This window comes from Lynx canadensis, chromosome B4 (assembly GCF_007474595.2).
Source record: "Lynx canadensis isolate LIC74 chromosome B4, mLynCan4.pri.v2, whole genome shotgun sequence".
NCBI lineage: Eukaryota > Metazoa > Chordata > Mammalia > Carnivora > Felidae > Lynx > Lynx canadensis.
The window spans coordinates 48,517,789-48,536,236 of NC_044309.1; positions in this window are offsets into that span (position 1 = coordinate 48,517,789).

An 18,448-nucleotide genomic window follows, 5' to 3' on the forward strand; every position below is an offset into this window, starting at 1 on the left:
TATAGTACTTGAAAGTAAGAATGTGTTCAAATATCAGTGGGCTCCTTTAAAAGAACCCAGAAACAATATTGAAGAGATTCATGTAATCTAAATTACAATTATTAGAATTACAAGTATCAGAACTTCAAAAACTGTGAGAACTATTAGAACTTCAAAAAAGTGATTATCACAATTCATAATAACACTAAGTGGAAAAAATCGAGAAGATCTTTTGGTGAGGAGCTTTAGATATAATACCAAATGGATGGTCCATGAAAACAAAATTATAAGTTAGACCTTATTAAAATTAAAAACTGCTCTGTGAGACACACTGTTAAAAGAATGAAGAGACAAGCCACAGGCTGGGAAAGAATGGTTGCAAAACCATTTTTATAAGGACTTGTTTCCAAAATATGCAAAGAATTCTTAAAACCCAAAATAAGAAGGCAAACAACTCAATTAAAAAAGAGGCCAAAGAGGGGCACATGGGTGGCTCAGTCGGTTAAGCATCCGACTTTGGCTCAGGTCATGATCTCACAGTCCGTGAGTTCGAGCCCCGCGTCGGGCTCTGTGCTGATAGCTCAGAGCCTGGAGCCTGTTTCAGATTCTGTGTCTCCCTCTCTCTCTCTGCCCCTCCCCTGCTCATGCTCTGCCTCAAAAATAAATAAAAACATTAAAAAAAAAGAGGCCAAAGATTTTAACAGATGTTTCACTAAAGAAGACATACAGATAGGATGCCTGAGTGGCTCAAAGTCTGACTCTTCATCTCAGCTCAGGTCTTGATCTCAGGGGCATGAGGTTAGGCCCCGCATTGGGCTCTGTGCTGGGCATGAAGTGTACTTAAGAAGAAAGAAAAAGATATACACATGGCAAATAAGCCTGTGGAGAGATGCTCAACAACATATATTATTAAAGAATTGCAAATTAAAACAACAGTGATACCCCTACACACCAATCAGAATGGCCAAAATCCAAAACACTGACAATAACAAATGCTGGCAAGGATATGAAGCAACAGGAACTCTTGTTCATTGCTGGTGGGAATGCAAAATGCTACAGCCACTCCTGACATACAATTCAGAAATCATGCTCACAGGCATTTAAACAACTGGGCTGAAAATTCACATCCAGGCAAAGACCTTTGCATGACCGTTTAGAGCATCTTTGTTTGTAGTTGACAAAATCTAGAAGCAATCAAGATGTCCTTCAATAGGGCATGGGCAGATAAACTGTGGTGCATCTATGGAATGGAATATCATTCAGTGATAAAAAGAAATTAGTTATCAAACCACAAAAAACACGGAGGAATCTTAGATGCACTTTGCTAAGTGAAAGAAGCCAATCTGAAAGGGCATATGCTGTATGATTCCAATTATATTACATGCTGGAAAAGGCAAAACTAGAAATAGTTAAAGGATAACTGGTTGTCAGTGGTTTGGCTAAAATGGGAGAATGAGGAAGTGGAGCACAGGGGAATTTTAGGGCAGTGAACTATTCTATATTGACACTATAATAATGGATACAAGGTATACATTTGTCAAAGCCCATAGAACTCTACAGCACCAAGACTGGACCTCAATGTGAGCAATAGATTTTAGTTAATAATAATATATCAGTGTTGGTTTATTAATTGTAACAAATATACCACACTAATGTTAGATGTTAACAATAGGGGAGAGGGGGTGGGTGGGATATATGGGATCTTTCTATATTATCTGCTCAGTTTTTCTGGTAATCTAAAACTGTTATAAAAAAAATAAGTCTATTGATTAAAAATAGTCATTTGCCCATGTCATTTGTCCATACTGAGGAAACCTCAAGGGACTATCAGATGTTGACTAAGAACTCATGTTTAGTTAGTGGGAACCCTCTACCTAGAAAGTCGATATTTTGGTTTTACATCCAGGAACCCTGGCAGCCATACCTAAGTTATTCAGGCAGGCACAGTTTTTTTGCCTATCCAACAGCCAATCCCCTATCCCTGCCCTTCTTTCTTTACCCTTGCTAAGAGAATTTTAATTTTGTTCAGCTGGTGGGTGGAGGTCCCTTGACCTCAGGGAAGATGGTCCCTCTGCCAGCAGGTGGCGAAACATGATTGTTTCAAGATTTGCCCTTTGGCTAGATGCTCACTTTCCCAGGCTTTTTGGAAACTAGGGTACCATGTGGCAAGTTCTGGCCAATGAAACATAAAGCAGTCAACTGCAGGTTTCTAGAAGAGATTTTCTTCCTGATAAAATAGCAGAGCCTCGTATTCATGTAAAATAGATGGAACCTAATTTTGCCTTCTCAGAGGTGGCCTGCTTTTACACACAGTGAGAAGATATCATGCGGGAGCTCTGGCAGGCAATGTTTACCCAGAAGATGACAAGTGTGAGATCAAAAAGCTACTACACTGGGGTTAAGGCTGGAAAGACCCTGAGTTTGTGATGATCACCATTGAATCCTCCCATCTCCAGATTTCTGGTTAAGTAAAATAATAAATGTCCAAATAGTCTACATTTAAAAAAATTTAAGAGAACATGGAGTTGCTAAAAAAAAAATAGAGAAGGAGAGGAGGTGAGAAGAGATCCTTCTTTAAAGAATAATACTAGTTAATACAAAAAAGAGATAAATGACAGAATTTTAAAAATCATCACATTGCAAACCTCAGTATAAAAATTGATTTAAGCAAGGATAATCAATGAATGCTTAAATTATTGAGTAGAAATTTGTGAGAAATGGGATATACAGAGAGTTTTGAAGTATGAACTTGCAAGGTACCTACTAATTATGAAAGAAAAAAAAATGTACTTTAACAATGGAGAGATTTGCCAGTCATCACCTTAACCAAGTAATTGTTCTTAGCATCACTAATAGTGATATGACCTGACCTTATAAGCCTCCTAATGTGACCCAATATTACAACATCTTTGAAGCATTTTTTGCCAAAAATATTTAGCATGAGTCTATCAAACCTCTAGATATAACTTACAATCTTCAGCCAACACAGGGTATATTGAAAATAACTGACTTCATGCGGAAACAAATAAATCCAGAATATGAAATATCCTATAGGACAGTTGGCTTAGAATTATTGATTATGGGGGCGGGGTGGGATGAGGAGGTTATTTTAAAAAACTGAAGAGATATAGCATTCACAATGTGTGAATCTCAATGAGATCCTGAATTGGAAATAAATACCTACTGAAACATTTGAGGGAACAATTAGGACAATATGAATTTAGGTTAGATTTTGATAATACTGCAGAATTATTTTTAATTTTCTTCAATGTAATAATGATATTGGGGGTCATGAAATACTTAGAGGTGAAGAGTACCATTCTGTGTGTAACTTAAGTCCAGTGATTCAGAAAAAATACTCATAAGACAGGATGGATAGATAACAGGTGATAGAGATAGATAGATAGATAGATAGATGATAGATAGAGCAAATTATGTTAACAATGGTGGACCTAGAAGACAAATGGATGATTATTATACAACTTTTCCAACTTTTTTGCAGATTTTAAAGTTTTTTTAAAGTTGGGGATAAAACTGCAAATGAATGGCACTTAAAATATGTTTCACTAAAAATTACAAGTCTTTGTCTTTAACCATTATTGTCACAATTTCTAAGTGTATTTTTCCTCAACCCTTGATGAACCTGTTCTTTATCCGTATCACTATGTTCCTCTTGTCTGAACTGATTCTTAGACAAGGCTGGGCTGAGTTCTGGGAGCTGGGGGGATGGGATTAGACCGTGGGCATGCAGGACATGAAGTTCAAGGTGACATAAACTAAGTGTGTAGGAGTGAAATAGCAAAGGAGAACGAAAGGAAGCAGACAAACAAATGAGTGCAGCGTGAAGATATTGAGGAGGTATTAGACAACTTGAAACCTTAAGCCTGCAAGTAGATTCCAGAGGTGTGAGGCAGAACCTGGAGAGTTTCACCTGGTGCCACCATGTGGCCAGAGCGTTGTCTATGGCATAGCTTTTAGGTGAGTAGCAAGAGATGAGAGAATTAAGAGTTAGAGAAGGTTTGAGCCTGTCCTATCTTCACATGTACTTTTCCTTGTGTATTCACTTGTTTCCTTTCCTAATCTATATTTCATCAAGTATCATTTTAATTATACTTTTACTAAAATATACAATCCTTGATCTTTTTCCTTTCTCAATCCACCTCAGATGGTGGATGTTCTCAGACCAGTTTTCCTAAAGGATACCTTTCTGATCATGCCACTGCTCTATTTCAAACACTGCCTCTGATGATCCTTAACCTAGCCTCTGATGATCTCCGAATCTAAATACACCTATCCAAGTTTTAGATCATGGTACAGAGTGGAATTTTATCACTGTCCTAGAAGTATTTGGAAGCTCTCTCTTGCTCTCTCTCACTCTCTCTCTCTTTTTGTTTGCAGATGCCAGGGATATCAAGACTCCTTCCATCTTAGGTTCCTCTATTTAGATCTTAGAACGCTCTAGGGATGAGAAAAAGAGAGTGAAGTTTATACATGGAGGTTTTTATGGACCAGGCCTGAAGATGCGTATGCTTCTGCCACATTTCATGGGTCATGACCCAGACTTATCTCAGTACTTAACCATGAGAGAGTGGAGTATAGCTATGTGCCTCCAGGAAGAAGAGATAGACATGGGTAATGGTGAGCAAAGGACTTGCTGCATGACCCTCTTATCACCTCATCTCCCCTAACTGTGCTCATATTCAGGGCATACCCCAGGTTCTCTAGCTTCCTGGATTCTCACATATGTAAATTATCTCTCCCTTCCTTGAATGCTTTAGCATTTGTGTCTACCCTTTCTTCTACTTACTACATTTCATCTTGTTCATATTTCTTTTAGTATGTCACCTTTCCTACCAGATTGCAAGCTCCCAGAAGTCAACAGCTGTATCTTAACTGTGCCCAACATGGCAAGAGTTGAAAACAATATGCTTGCTGAATGACTTAATGAATAGTCCATATGAATCTCTCAGCTTTATAGCTGAAGGAAGGGAAGAGAATTAAGAGATTTTATAAGCTTTATTCTGAGATTTTATCATAAGATAATTTAGGAAAGCCAATAACATAATCACCTAACAAAATTTGTCCTAAATTACTGTTACTGTTGCTTTGAAAGGCTCTCAAAAATGTTGATGCTTACATATATAAACACAAAGTAATATTGTCGTTTTTAAAAAAACTATTTTTACATGGGACAGAATGCTTTGACCATGCTTAATTCTTGTCTGAAATATTTTTATTTACTTTTTTAAAATAAAAAAATACAGTAAAATTTTTCCTTTTAGGGTCCTTTAGGCATTTTAGGCATTTAGGCCTTTAGACATCATGTCCTTTAGGAATTTTTCAAAATGCTTCAAAATGTACCCTAAAGGACAAATTTTACTTCATTTTTTTTATTTTAAAAAAGTAAATAAAAATATTTCAGACAAGAATTAAGCATGGTCAAAGCATTCTGGTGGGAATGCAAATTGGTGCAGCCACTCTGGAAAACAGTGTGGAGGTTCCTCAGAAAATTAAAAATAGACCTACCCTACGAGCCAGCAATAGCACTGCTAGGAATTTACCCAAGGGATACAGGAGTGCTGATGCATAGGGGCACTTGTACCCCAATGTTTATAGCAGCACTCTCAACAATAGCCAAATTATGGAAAGAGCCTAAATGTCCATCAACTGATGAATGGATAAGAAATTGTGGTTTATATACACAATGGAGTACTACATGGCAATGAGAAAGAATGAAATATGGCCCTTGTAGCAATGTGGATGGAACTGAAGAGTGTGATGCTAAGTGAAATAAGCCATACAGAGAAAGACAGATACCATATGTTTTCACTCGTGTGGATCCTGAGAAACTAACAGAAACCCATGAGGGAGGGGAAGGAAAAAAAAGAGGTTAGAGTGGGAGAGAGCCAAAGCATAAGAGACTCTTAAAAACTGAGAACAAACTCAGGGTTGATGGGTGGTGGGAGGGAGTGGAGGGTGGAGTGATGGGTATTGAGGAGGGCACCTTTTGGGATGAGCACTGGGTGTTGTATGGAAACCAATTTGACAATAAATTTCATATATTGAAAAAAAATAAAAAGAAAAATGCATAAGTAATGTGACTGCCAACAAAATCTAGTTTAGATATTTTCATCCCCCCCAAAGATCCTTGTGTCCCTTTTTAGTCAGCCCTACCATCCTTTCTGCCTCTTGGAAACCCAGTGATCTTTTTTTTTTTTTTATGGTTGTATCGTTTCTAAAATGACAAATGACATCATACAGAGTGTGGCTTTTTTTTTTCCATTAAGTCTTTCCTTTCACTAAGCATAATGCATTTGAGGTTCATTCATGTTATTGCATGCATCAGTAGTTCATTCATTTTCTTCTTGAGTAATATTTTATTGGCAATACAGACCATGGTTTGTTTATCCATTCAAAAGTTGAAGGATCACCTGAATTTTGAGTAAAATTGTTATTCTAATATAAACATTATTTGCTCTTTTATGTTCCTCTCCTTGATCATTCACCAATCCCAGGTGCTGTACAAGGTTCTCCAGAATAATTCATGTGCAAGTACTGTTGTTACCTTGCTGCCTCCTATTTGTTGTTTCCTAAAATAGTGGAAGTGAACCTGGAATAGAGTTCCCATCTTGAACAACTAAACCAAAACATTAACATAAATATTTCATCTTTTAATTTTTGATAGTATAATTATCATTGGCAATTATGCTACTTTCTTCATTCAACCAATAGTTTCTGAGTACCTACTTTATTCCTGGAACTGATTTAAGTGCCCTGGAGAAAATGGCAAGTAAAGGAATTACTTGACATAATTCCTGTGCGTGCAGAGTTTACAGTCTAATAAAGAAATATTACTAAGTAAATGGTCATAAAAATTAAAGTAAAATATCAATAATAAAAATACTAGATGGGCTATGACACTTTAGATTATGGGATTAGGCTGAGGAAGCAAAGTTTGAGCAGAGAACAGATGAAAGAGAAGAGAACATTCCAGGCACAGAGAACAGGCATATGTCTCCATGTCAGGAGGGAACATGGTATGCATGAATTTTACAAGTTCAGAGAGCAAAAGAAATGAAGTTGTGACAAGAGACTTGAGATGCATATAAGGGCTAGATGGTCTTACAGGCCGGGCTGAAGAATTTATCACTAACCTAGAAGTATTTGGAAGTCGTTGTTTGAATTTATGTAAGAGAGTCGGAGTAATCAGATTTAAGTTTCAAAAACTGGTTCTAACTGACTACAGATGGAGATATTTTTCTGTTGTGCTTTAAAGGTGAAGTAAAGGGACCACAAAGGCCAAAGTTAAACTCTGGCATTTAGCAAAGTATCACAATAATTCAGGCAAGAGATAATGGTAATTTGAACTTAGATGAAGTTGATTTGGATAGAGAGAAGTGAACTGACATCAGAAATATTTCAGGAGTAAAGGGACAAGACGTTGAATCAAATTAGATAAGGTAGTTTTGGAGAGGAGAATGAGGCATCTCCTTGGTTTCTAGCTTGTGTGGATGGCTTGGTGTGAATGTCATCTATGGAGATAGAAAATTCTCAGGTAATTATATGAGTTCAGTTTCACACTTTTTAAGCTTGGGGTGTTTTAAACATTCAAAAGTAGTTTGAAACGTGCAGATAGCTGTATGGGTCCACCTGGATCAAAAGAGTGCTCTATGGGACCCTGTGGCTCATATGCATAGATAAGGATCGAAGACATGGTCATAGATTAGATTGGTTAGTGCAAGAATACAGAGGAAAATAGAAGAGTTTAGGAGTAAGCACTGAAAATTGCAACATTAAATGGACAAGAAGGGTATAATGATCCTGCAGGGAGATTTCAAAAGAACACCTACTGATATTGAGGAAAAACCAGGGATGTGCAGGATTATGGAAAGTCAGGGAGATGAGAGTGTTTCAGGAAGTGGAGAGAAGCCAACATAGCATATGCTCCCAAGAGATTTCCAGTGACTTTAGTGAGAGAAATGTTGGTGAAATGATGGGAGTAGAAGCTAGACCAAAGTGGTTTAAAGAGTAAGTGGGTGATGAAAACAAATGGAGGCAGAAAGCATGCACAACCCTTGGGAAAATATTACTGTGAAGGGGCAGTGGTAGGGGGTGAAAGGTGAAGAGGAAGAAAAGGTAGCAACTGACAGCATGACTATTTCAGTGAAGGTTTTTTCCCTTCGATTGTAAAGACGTGAACATGGTTAAGAAGCCAAGAATAGAATATATTAACAGGGAGAGGTGGAGAATAAGAGGCAAGGAAAACTGGAAGAAATGGGCTCTAGAAAATAGGTGGTAGAATTATCCTTAGATAGTTATTGAGAGAGAACCCCTTGTTTTTAACAAAAAAGATGTAGGATTATGCTTATGGTTAGGCAAGAAGAAAAAGCTGTCACTTTTTCTTGGCCAGTATTTTTTCTCTGTAAGGTAGAAGGTGAAGGCCACGCACTGAAAGGATCTGTAGGGCAGTGCGTTGGAGGACTGAGCTGAGTAGAAAAGGTTGGAAATAATTGTTGTTTTGTGAGACAGTGAGTTAACAGAGAATGGCCATAGACTTGACATATATTGATCCCTGATTGGATTTCATTAGAATCATTTCTCTCTCTCTCTCATATATATGTGTGTGTGTGTGTGTGTGTGTGTGTGTGTATACGTATATATGTATGTGTGTATATACATGTAATACATATATGTATATATATATTATATATATATAATTTCTAAGCATTATCAGGTTGCCAAACAAAACAGATGGAATCTGTACATTCGACTCCCTCTCCAAAATTGCTCCTCTCGCAATATTCACGCAAGCATACGTAGAAATGTACAGCTTCACAATTATAGTTTCTAGACAGCACCTGAAGTTATTATGACCAAATCTTCCATAACAATATATTTGCAACTACTTTTTAAGTGACACATACATAGATACTATTTGTAACACATAGTTCACAGTAAATATTGAATTACATCTTTAATTTGAAGGGAAGTAAAGAATGAAGAGAAGAAACAAAGATCAGTAGACACCGTTTCCACTTAACAAACAATATGTCTTGCTTTATTTATAAAATATATTCAAGTTTTAGTCATGCTTTTTTGTCAAGCTAAAGTGAATCTTCCCATGAAGGATCTTTGTTTGTTTGTTGGTGGGTTGGTTTGTTTTGGGTGGGGGGAGCAGAGGGAGAAGGAGAAAAAGAATCTTAAGCAGGCTTCACACCCAGCACCAAGCCCGACTCAGGGCTCGACTCGGAGCTCAACTCAGGGCTCGATCTCACAACTATGAGATCCTGAACTGAGCCGAAATCAAGAGTTGGACGCTGAACTGACTGAGTCACCCAGGCACCTGTCCCATGCAAGATCTTTAATGCTTTACATTATAACTAGTCAAGAAACCCACTTATAAAGGAAGATTGGGTGAATAGATAATAACAATGTCTGGGATGCTCAGAAAATGAATATTATAAAAGTTTATTAGCTAATACATCCCATGTAACCAAAATATAAGATAAAACTTCATAACTTATGTCTGTTTAGTATCTTTTCTTTAATTCTAGGACAATTAAAGGAAATGTTAATGACACACAGTAATCCTCGAATATGACTAAAAGAAGGGATGGTATCTAAAAATGATAATCTGTCTTCTTAATTTAGGATTCCTCATTCTATAGCCTGCAGGTTGTGCCCAATGATAAAGGTCTGTCTCATGTTTCCATATATGCTCTCTTATTCCTTTGAGTAGATGATCTTGTGTCATAAAACCCATCTCCTGTAACACAATATTCTGATTTTATTTTTTTTAAAACCATGTAAGAGCGGAGTAAAAAAAAATCTCTTAATAGGAACTATTTAAGAAGGAAAAGGGCAATGAGAAATGATTCTGCATATAAAATAAAAAATGAACTTCTGTGGTGAATTTCACTATTTTTCACGTGTGACAAGAGTAATAAGTCTTGGCAGTTGGAACATGGTATTCACCTGAGGGCTGTCAATCATTCTCACTTTGAAAGACATAATTTATGAATTGTCAATGTGTCTTTTAGGCAAGAAACCAGTGTTCATTAAGAGAAACACTACAATAAATGCTCAGATAAATTGAAAATCAAAATGTTGCCTGGTCAGCTGATCTTAAGACCATATTACACATAATCTCCAGTTCATATGTTATAATAATTGGTAATATGTGAGATGTGGATGGCCAACTGCATGGCTATTACTGTGCTTTTCAAGTGGAATATAGTCTGGAGATCAATGGCTTGAGCTTTTTCCCTCCCCCTACATTCTATATAAAGTAAACTATTTGTCATTGAGCATCTCCCATAAATACAACTCTGCTACCAAAACTGCTGACAGCCTTGTAGGCGATTTTAGTAGTGGAAGCCAGGACTGAACACACTGAACTGCATTAGAGTTGGTCCCTGGAGAACGGAATTGAACTTCATTGGCAACAGCACAGTCAGAGTTCCATTTGACTCCTCATTAAACCTCTCATAGGGATTACAGCTCTTTCTCCGTGCCTGCTACTGCTTCTTTGCTATAGAAGAGATTGATCTGAACACATGGGCATCGGCACATTTTTTACATATTTAGGAAAAGATGGATGTTCTTTTTTTAAAAAAAATTTTTTTTAACGTTTATTTATTTTTGAGACAGAGAGAGACAGAGCATGAACGGGGGAGGGGCAGAGAGAGAGGGAGACACAGAATCGGAAGCAGGCTCCAGGCTCTGAGCCATCAGTCCAGAGCCTGACGCGGGGCTTGAACTCACGGACCGCGAGATCGTGACCTGAGCTGAAGTCGGACGCTTAACCGACTGAGCCACCCAGGCGCCCCAAGATGGATGTTCTTAACAAAAATAAAGTGACTGACAGATTTTTTTAAAAAGCATCTTCCAATCTCTTGTTCATTAACACCCTTATTAGTATTTCCAAAAGAAGCAGAATTTTATTTCAATTTGTGCACATTCATTTTTCAATGCCTCTCTTAGAGCACATAAGAGATTCTGTTTGGTCCATTTACCTTTTCTCCAGGAAAAGCGGCATTCGGGGTAAAATAGTTGGGGATAACCATCTCTGTCTTCTTTACCCGGCAGTACTGTTATGATAATGAAATCAGAGCAAATATTTTGAAATAACTGGTAAAGCACATATTACCACCTGCACTATGTATTGCCCATGGCCATTCTTGCTGATTTGGAGTCTTGAAAATAGCATAATAAGATTTACCATACTTTGGAAGTATTGCACTGGAAAACCAGTCAATAGTTAAAAGAAACACTCTGCATGCTCTATGGATTGAAAACCCCACACTGCTGGTGATACAACATTCACATCCTTCTCGGGAGTCTCTCCTAGGAAGATTCCCAAGACTTATTGTTTTAAGTGCAATAAAAACAAATGAAACTTTTTTTTTTTTTCCAGCAACAGCTAAGTAAAATACTCTTCTCCAGAGAGGAAATCTTCTGTGATTATGAAATAATGTCATCAGTCTTCAGGCCATCTAATCACAGTGTTACTTAATGGAATATTAATAATGCTAATTACTAATACTTTAATGGAGAATGCTTTACTGCTTTCTGTTCACTGCTATTGTTCCCCAGAAGTGATTCATATGTACATAAGTGCTAAGCAAATTGTGGTATAAGTGATGAAAAAAAACCAGAAAGACAACATAGCAAATACTATTATGTAAAAATGTACCTCACTATTAAAGTTCTTTTTGCATTTACAAGATGACTGTATGATCAGTAGAATTGCTTTTTGCTGCCCTACATACACCAGCCAAGCCTATATCCCTGTATCTACACACACACTCACATGCATGTACACACACATATAAATACCTTTATGTATAAGCAAACCACAACATGGCCACCTTAAAATCAAATTTGATTCAAAAGAGTTGTTAGCAATTTGTGAGTATGATTTTGTCGCTGGTCTAAACGTGTCTTTAGTTCTAGACATTAGATCACTTCAGTGCCACTTTCAGAAACATTTGGGAATAGAACGCTGCTTTCGGCAGCTTCAAACTAAAAGGAAAGTGTATCAAAGCAAAGCCCCTACGAGTGCAGTCCCAAGGATAAAATTTTCAGATAGCCCATGAGTCTGATCCAGAGCGAGGGAGAAGCAGTTAATATTTTCCCAAGGGAAAGAAAAGGTTCAGGCCAACAAAGAGAGGGTATAAAGGCACTAAAATGAACATATAAGGGGGAGGAACATGGCAACAAAAGATACTTGCACAAAAGACACCAAAGACAATATTTGCATGGAAATTCAAACCACTATTGTATATTTATGTATATGACCATTTAGTACACAAACATACACATGTAAATATATTCAATCTAAACCTTTCTTAGACACACATATACATACCAACCAAGTGATTAGTATTTGGTCACTAGTTATCTAGCAAAAGGTCAAGTAAACGTAGCCCTGGATCCTTTTTCATGTCACTACTCCCTAACGGTGGGTCTGAGACAAACTCTCTATATTCATAACCAAGGTCACCTTGCCTGTCTCCTGGTGCCCAAGCATGTCTCAAAGACAAATAGGAAGTTCTATCACTGGCAAGGCACAGCAAGGGTCATTTACATGATACGAAGGAGTGATTCATATTTGAATAGTGTACTCCATACTTATTTTGACATTTTTCAAAAACTACACATAACCACCAAAGGGATATAAATACTTTGAAAATACACAGCTTGCAATACTTGCCTGAGCTTCTAAAAGGTCACAGATTAGTTACTCACAAGTAATTCACATGTGTTAAGAAGCAAATGCTGTGAAAGCGGTCAAAGGTTACAAATTTTCAGTTACAAAATAAATAAATCCAGGGGATGTAAGGTACAGGACTTTAGTTAGTACTGGATATTTGAAAGTTGCTAGAAGAGTAGATCTTAGTTCTGCTCACAAGAAAAAAACATTGTAACTATCTGTGATGATGGTTGTTAACTAGACTTGTTTGGGTGATCATTTCACAATACACACAAACACTGAATCATTATGAGGTATACCTAAAACTAATACAATGCTATATGTCAATTATATCTCAATAAAAAATAGTTTGGGAAGGTCCTGTTTATCCTTCACCCAGCTTTCTTCAAAGGTAACATTTTATATAATTATAAAATCAGGAAACTGACATTAGTACGGTTCACAGTCCTAATTCAGATTTCACCAGTTGTACAGACACTTGTATGTGTGCACGCCGACGGAGGCGAACACTCCTGCGTCTATATGCAGTTTTATTACCTAGGTAGATTTGTGTTACCACCACCACAATCAAGATACAGAACTGTTTCATCACCACAAAGATTCCTAACATTACAGTTTTTAATTACACACCTCTGTCCCGGAACTCTCTCCCCCACCCCCCACCCCCCACTGGTAGTTATAACCATTCTGGACAAGTTCAACAGTTTCTTTAATAGTTTCACATTTTTAAAGTATATGTTTATAAATACGCAATATATTGTGATCTCCCCTCCCCCACTTCAGGCGACCTGACAGACTTTGGTATCAAAAGGCAGCCCTTGAAATTTATATAACAACTGAGTTCAAACGGATAATGTATTTAATTGTGCTACTTCCTCCCGGGGAGGAGTGGGACGGAGAGAATGGAATCATCCCCATCAAACACACAGGCACGCACCACGCATTCCATCACCCCAATCACAACCACCGCTCCCCTCCGAGTGCTTTCTGTACTTTCACAACAGCAACTGAGAGCAGATGTAGGAAGATTGAGAGGAGACTGGGATCCGCTCCCCAAGTTGCTCTAGAGGAGTCAGGGAAACACCCGCACAACTCCCGAGTCCCAGAGACGGTGGAAAGGGTTGGGGCGGAGCCTGGAGTGGGGGTTGCCCAGCAAGAAGAGGCGGCAGGCGGACCCCGGTGGGAGGGCTGGGAGGCTGCTGTCACTTTATGAGCCCGCAGACCAGACTGAGAGTATCCTGCTGCGGGAGGACCGCGGCCGGCTGGGTGCAGGGCCCCCGCCTCTGGCTCACCACGCGGACCCCGCGTCTCCTCCGGAGCCTCGGTGGCGGCGGCGGCGGCGGAGCCTCGCCCACCTCAATCCCCACCCTCTCCATCCTTAGCAGTTAAAGAACAGCAGCGCCTGGCACGTTCCTGGCGGACCTCGGGCGCAGAAGACGAAAGGAAGCAGGCGCAAGGGGACTGGGAAGGCAGCATGCGCCCGCCGGGAACAGCCTCGGCGCCCACGGTCTGAGGCGGCAGCCTCACTTCGCCATTGTGAGCCGCCGCCGGGGGAGCTCGCACGCGCCGCGGACCCCCCGGGTCCCCGTCGGTACCGTGATGGGGCACCTGCCCGCGAGAACGCGCGGCGGCCGCCGCCTCCTGCCTCTGCTCTGGCTCTTTGTGCTACTCAAGGTAGGGGAGCGCCCCCCCACCCCCCACCCCGCCCCTGCCCCGGCGGTCCTGCCTGCGTCCGCGCTCCGACGCCCCGGCTCCATCCCGGGGGCTTGATGGCCAGGCCGCTGCACGCGCCGGTTGTGCAGCCGGGCGCAAGCTTTGTTGTCCTTGCGTGTGCGTGTTCCCGGCGGTTTTGAGGGATGGGATGGAAGAACAGGCAACTTTGCTCCCTCCAGCTTTCGCCCTTTGTGCTCTTTTTTTTTTTTTTTTCTTTACCGCGGCTGGTATCCACGTCAAAGGTGGGCTTGTTAGGTAGCGTTTCACCAGGCAAAATGAGGTCACTTTTCCTTCTGGTCACTACTGCAACTCCAGTGCTCTCCCCAACGGTGTGTGCGGCTGCTTTGTCTCAATTTACTTTCTGCTGGAACTGTGCACCTGGGGCTGAGCTCCCTGTTCGCAAAGGACTGCCGGGGTGGTTCGTGAGCATGGTTTTCTCTGAATAAAGAGTGTCAACTTGAGCCTGGAGAGAACTCTTTACCCCAGGTCTTCGTCTTCAACCTCATCGTTCCCCTTACAAAGTCTTTAGACTTTCCCCCACCTTATTTACAAAGGCTGGTATCTCTAAATTTAAGTGGCAGAGAAATCTGTGTGATTAACTTTTTCGAGTTTTCTTTGGATTCTGCTGCTTTAGGCTGTGATTTTGAGGAAAATGAGAAGGAAGGGAGCTGCTTAAAAAAATCCTACTTTGGTAACTATGCTGTGCATGAAATCTTTCAGACAAATTTCAGCTACATGTTTGCTTGGAAAGTAGTGTGGAGTTGTGAGGTAATTGTCTACCACTTGTGTCCTCAGTGGATCTAGCTTTTCGTTTCCTCATTAGTCCTTTTCCCTTCCTGGCAAAGTAGGTCACAGGTGACTGGGAGCTATCCTTTCAGCACCACCGTGATTGCTACCTTGGAAATGGATGTAATGTTAATGCATGCAAAGGTTTCCTTACCAAAGAGTCACTTTTTGCTTACGTGTACCATTAATTATGAATGCTTGACAAGGAGACAGTGGAATAGGACCAATGGATTGAGAAAAGCATCAATTTTAAATATTCCATATTTTTATGGCTCTTAATGGAATATAGGAAAAAAATAGTTTCAAGGAGAAAAAGCAACAGAGTAAATACATGAAATTTTAAGTTATATTTAATATGTTTTTACATTTTTCTTAAGTTTTAAATGATAGTTTTATTTAAAATCTGGCAAATTATAAGTTTGGTCATAGGCTTTTACTCTAGGAGATTGCTCTTTTAGCATACCCCACAATTGTATTAGATTTATTTAAGCTTTCTATTAATTTTTCTACTTGTCAAATTCTGTCATAACTATTATGTCTATGCAACACTTGTCAAGAACCCCAAGTGGGAGATGGCATCACCACACATTTTTCTAAGTAACAGCTAAGACCTACATGTATGACATCTGCTCCAAATCCAACCTTTGGCACAACCACAGATTTTTATTTGAATTCTTCATAACGTGTGAGAATTTCAGGAATGTTCAAATGATGAGTTTGAGAGTGGGGGTGGAGCGCTGCAATTAAAATGTACAAAATGTGGCAAAACTTCTAATCAAAACCTGATACAGATGTGAGAAAATGCAGTCAGTGTTGGCATAACAGTAGTCTCAGTGACTGTAATAGAGGGTTCACCCTATTCCACATAATAGGTGTATTTTTGCCCATTGGCAGGTGGATGTCAATTATGGTTGACTGCATCACATAGTAAATACGTTGATAAAGCTTGTCATTTAAATAAATATTGTAATGGGACAACTATGTAAATGCGGTTTTGTGTCGTCTTAATATAAAGTATATTAGAGGAAAAAAATTATATGTATCTATACTGAATACCCATCAGGTGCCAGTCAGTCTTCCAGGGACTTCATATATGCTATTTCAGTAGGCTTAATCTGTTACAGTTGACAAAGAGACGTTCACAGTGTTAAATTGGGCACAAAGGATAATGCATTGACATTTGGGAATAGTATATTACATGATAAAATGGGCATATCGTATCATCTCTTTATAATTTGGAGATATATTTGCCTTCAAGGTTTTGAACAAGTGTCAGTAAAGTAGTCCTGAAAACAATTCCGTTATTAAATAACAGATTGTTGATTGAATCCCAATGATAAGCTCTGTGTGCTGAGTCAGAAACATTTATCCAACCTCACCCACATCTCTGTAGCTCTCATTATGTCAACAAATCTTTCACTACTCCACATGAAGTGTCTTCTATATAAGAATAAAAATTCTTAAAAGCGATAAAGTTAGAGAAACCAGAATATGAGGCTTGATTTATAGTATTATCTTTTTCACAAATCAGAAGCAAGCAACTGGGTATAAGTGACGGGAAGTCTAAAAATTTGAATCTGCGGGGCGCCTGCGTGGCTCAGTCGGTTAAACATCCGACTTCAGCTCAGGTCATGATCTCGCGGTTCGTGAGTTCAAGCCCCGCGTTGGGCTCTGTGCTGACAGCTCAGAGCCTGGAGCCTGTTTCAGATTCTGTGTCTCCCTCTCTCTCTCTCTGACCCTCCCCTGTTCATGCTCTGTCTCTCTCTGTCTCAAAAATAAATAAACGTTAAAAAAAATTTAAAAATTTGAATCTGTATGATTGGCTATAACCAGTTTCATTGAAGTAGCCTAAATGAGCCTGGCCATGGAAGCCTTTTTGCATCATTCCTTATCCCTAGCTAAGTGATAGGAACATTTAATCGGGCATCTCATATTGTCGAAATCATCCACTGTATGCAGTAAGGCTAATATCTGCACAACTAGTGTTGCATAAACAATGTTAATTATGAAATTAAAAAAATAAATTTCATAATCAATATTGATGGTGTATATAACAATAGAAAAAAAAGTAGAACTCTATTATCAAGTATACTGGGAACTACCAGTCTGGAAATCTTCTACCCACATATGAATGTAAATGGAGTATTTATCTGATGAGTCTCCTTCTTGTGCATCTTCCCATAATTCCCAGGGAAGGCGATATAATTTCTCTCACCTATCCTATCTTTACTAAACCTCTTCTTGAAAATTGCTTCCTGTATCAGTTCACTCGATATCAGTATTTTGTCAACTAAAATGCAAATTGTAGAATATGACATCATAGGAATTTAAATTCTGCCTTCCCTGAAATGGTGCTCATTAGTAGTCAAGTGGAATGTTTCCCTAAACTCATAGGCTTGGCATGAATCCTTCTTTCTTTACTTAACCTCCTCTCTATATTTTTCTCTGTGTCTGCTCTTACCTGATATGTAATTAAAGAACATTAAATTTGAAAGAGGACTTAATTATATTTTCTGAAAGGAGGTTTATGTTTAATTCTATAAAACATGAGTGTTATGATGTTGGCCATAGTACTCCTATTTAGGAGAAATATCCACTTTCCAAGGTCTGTCTGCCTTTCTCCACCATTCTGTCTCTCTCTTCCTCTTTCTCTTTCTCTCCCTCTTCTCATCCCTCTCTCTTTCCCTTTCTTTGACTCTCTCTCCCTCTCTCTCTCTCTTACACACACACACACACACACACACACACACACACACATGCACACAGACACACACACGAAATAATTTTCACTTCCTCATGGAGGTTTCATTCACATTCTATATTATACAACATTAGCAGATGAACTATAATGTTTTCATCTTTCTGGAGCAGCTTGAACCACCCTCCTCGCAATGAAGTTTCCTGTCATTAACTCCTCTGTCAATCGACTCCTTTGATAAATGTTGTGGCCAACCTTTTAGAGAAACTCTTTCGCATATGACATCGCCAGTAAGTTGGAGAAGGTTCGCCGGGCAGGGCTTCTACTGGGGATTGGGTAATCCTTCCAACTGTCCACATGTTTGCCTTTGTTCTTTGTTGCGTGACAGATTATTGTTACCTTAAGGAATAAAAAATCCACACCATACCCCTGCCTCATTTTGGCTCATAAGAAAATGCACATCTGTAGGCATAAGTAATTAAAAACAATGTAAGAATTGTACTTTTTTAAAAATTTTTTTCGTGTTTATTTGTTTATTTTGTGTGAGAGAGAGATAG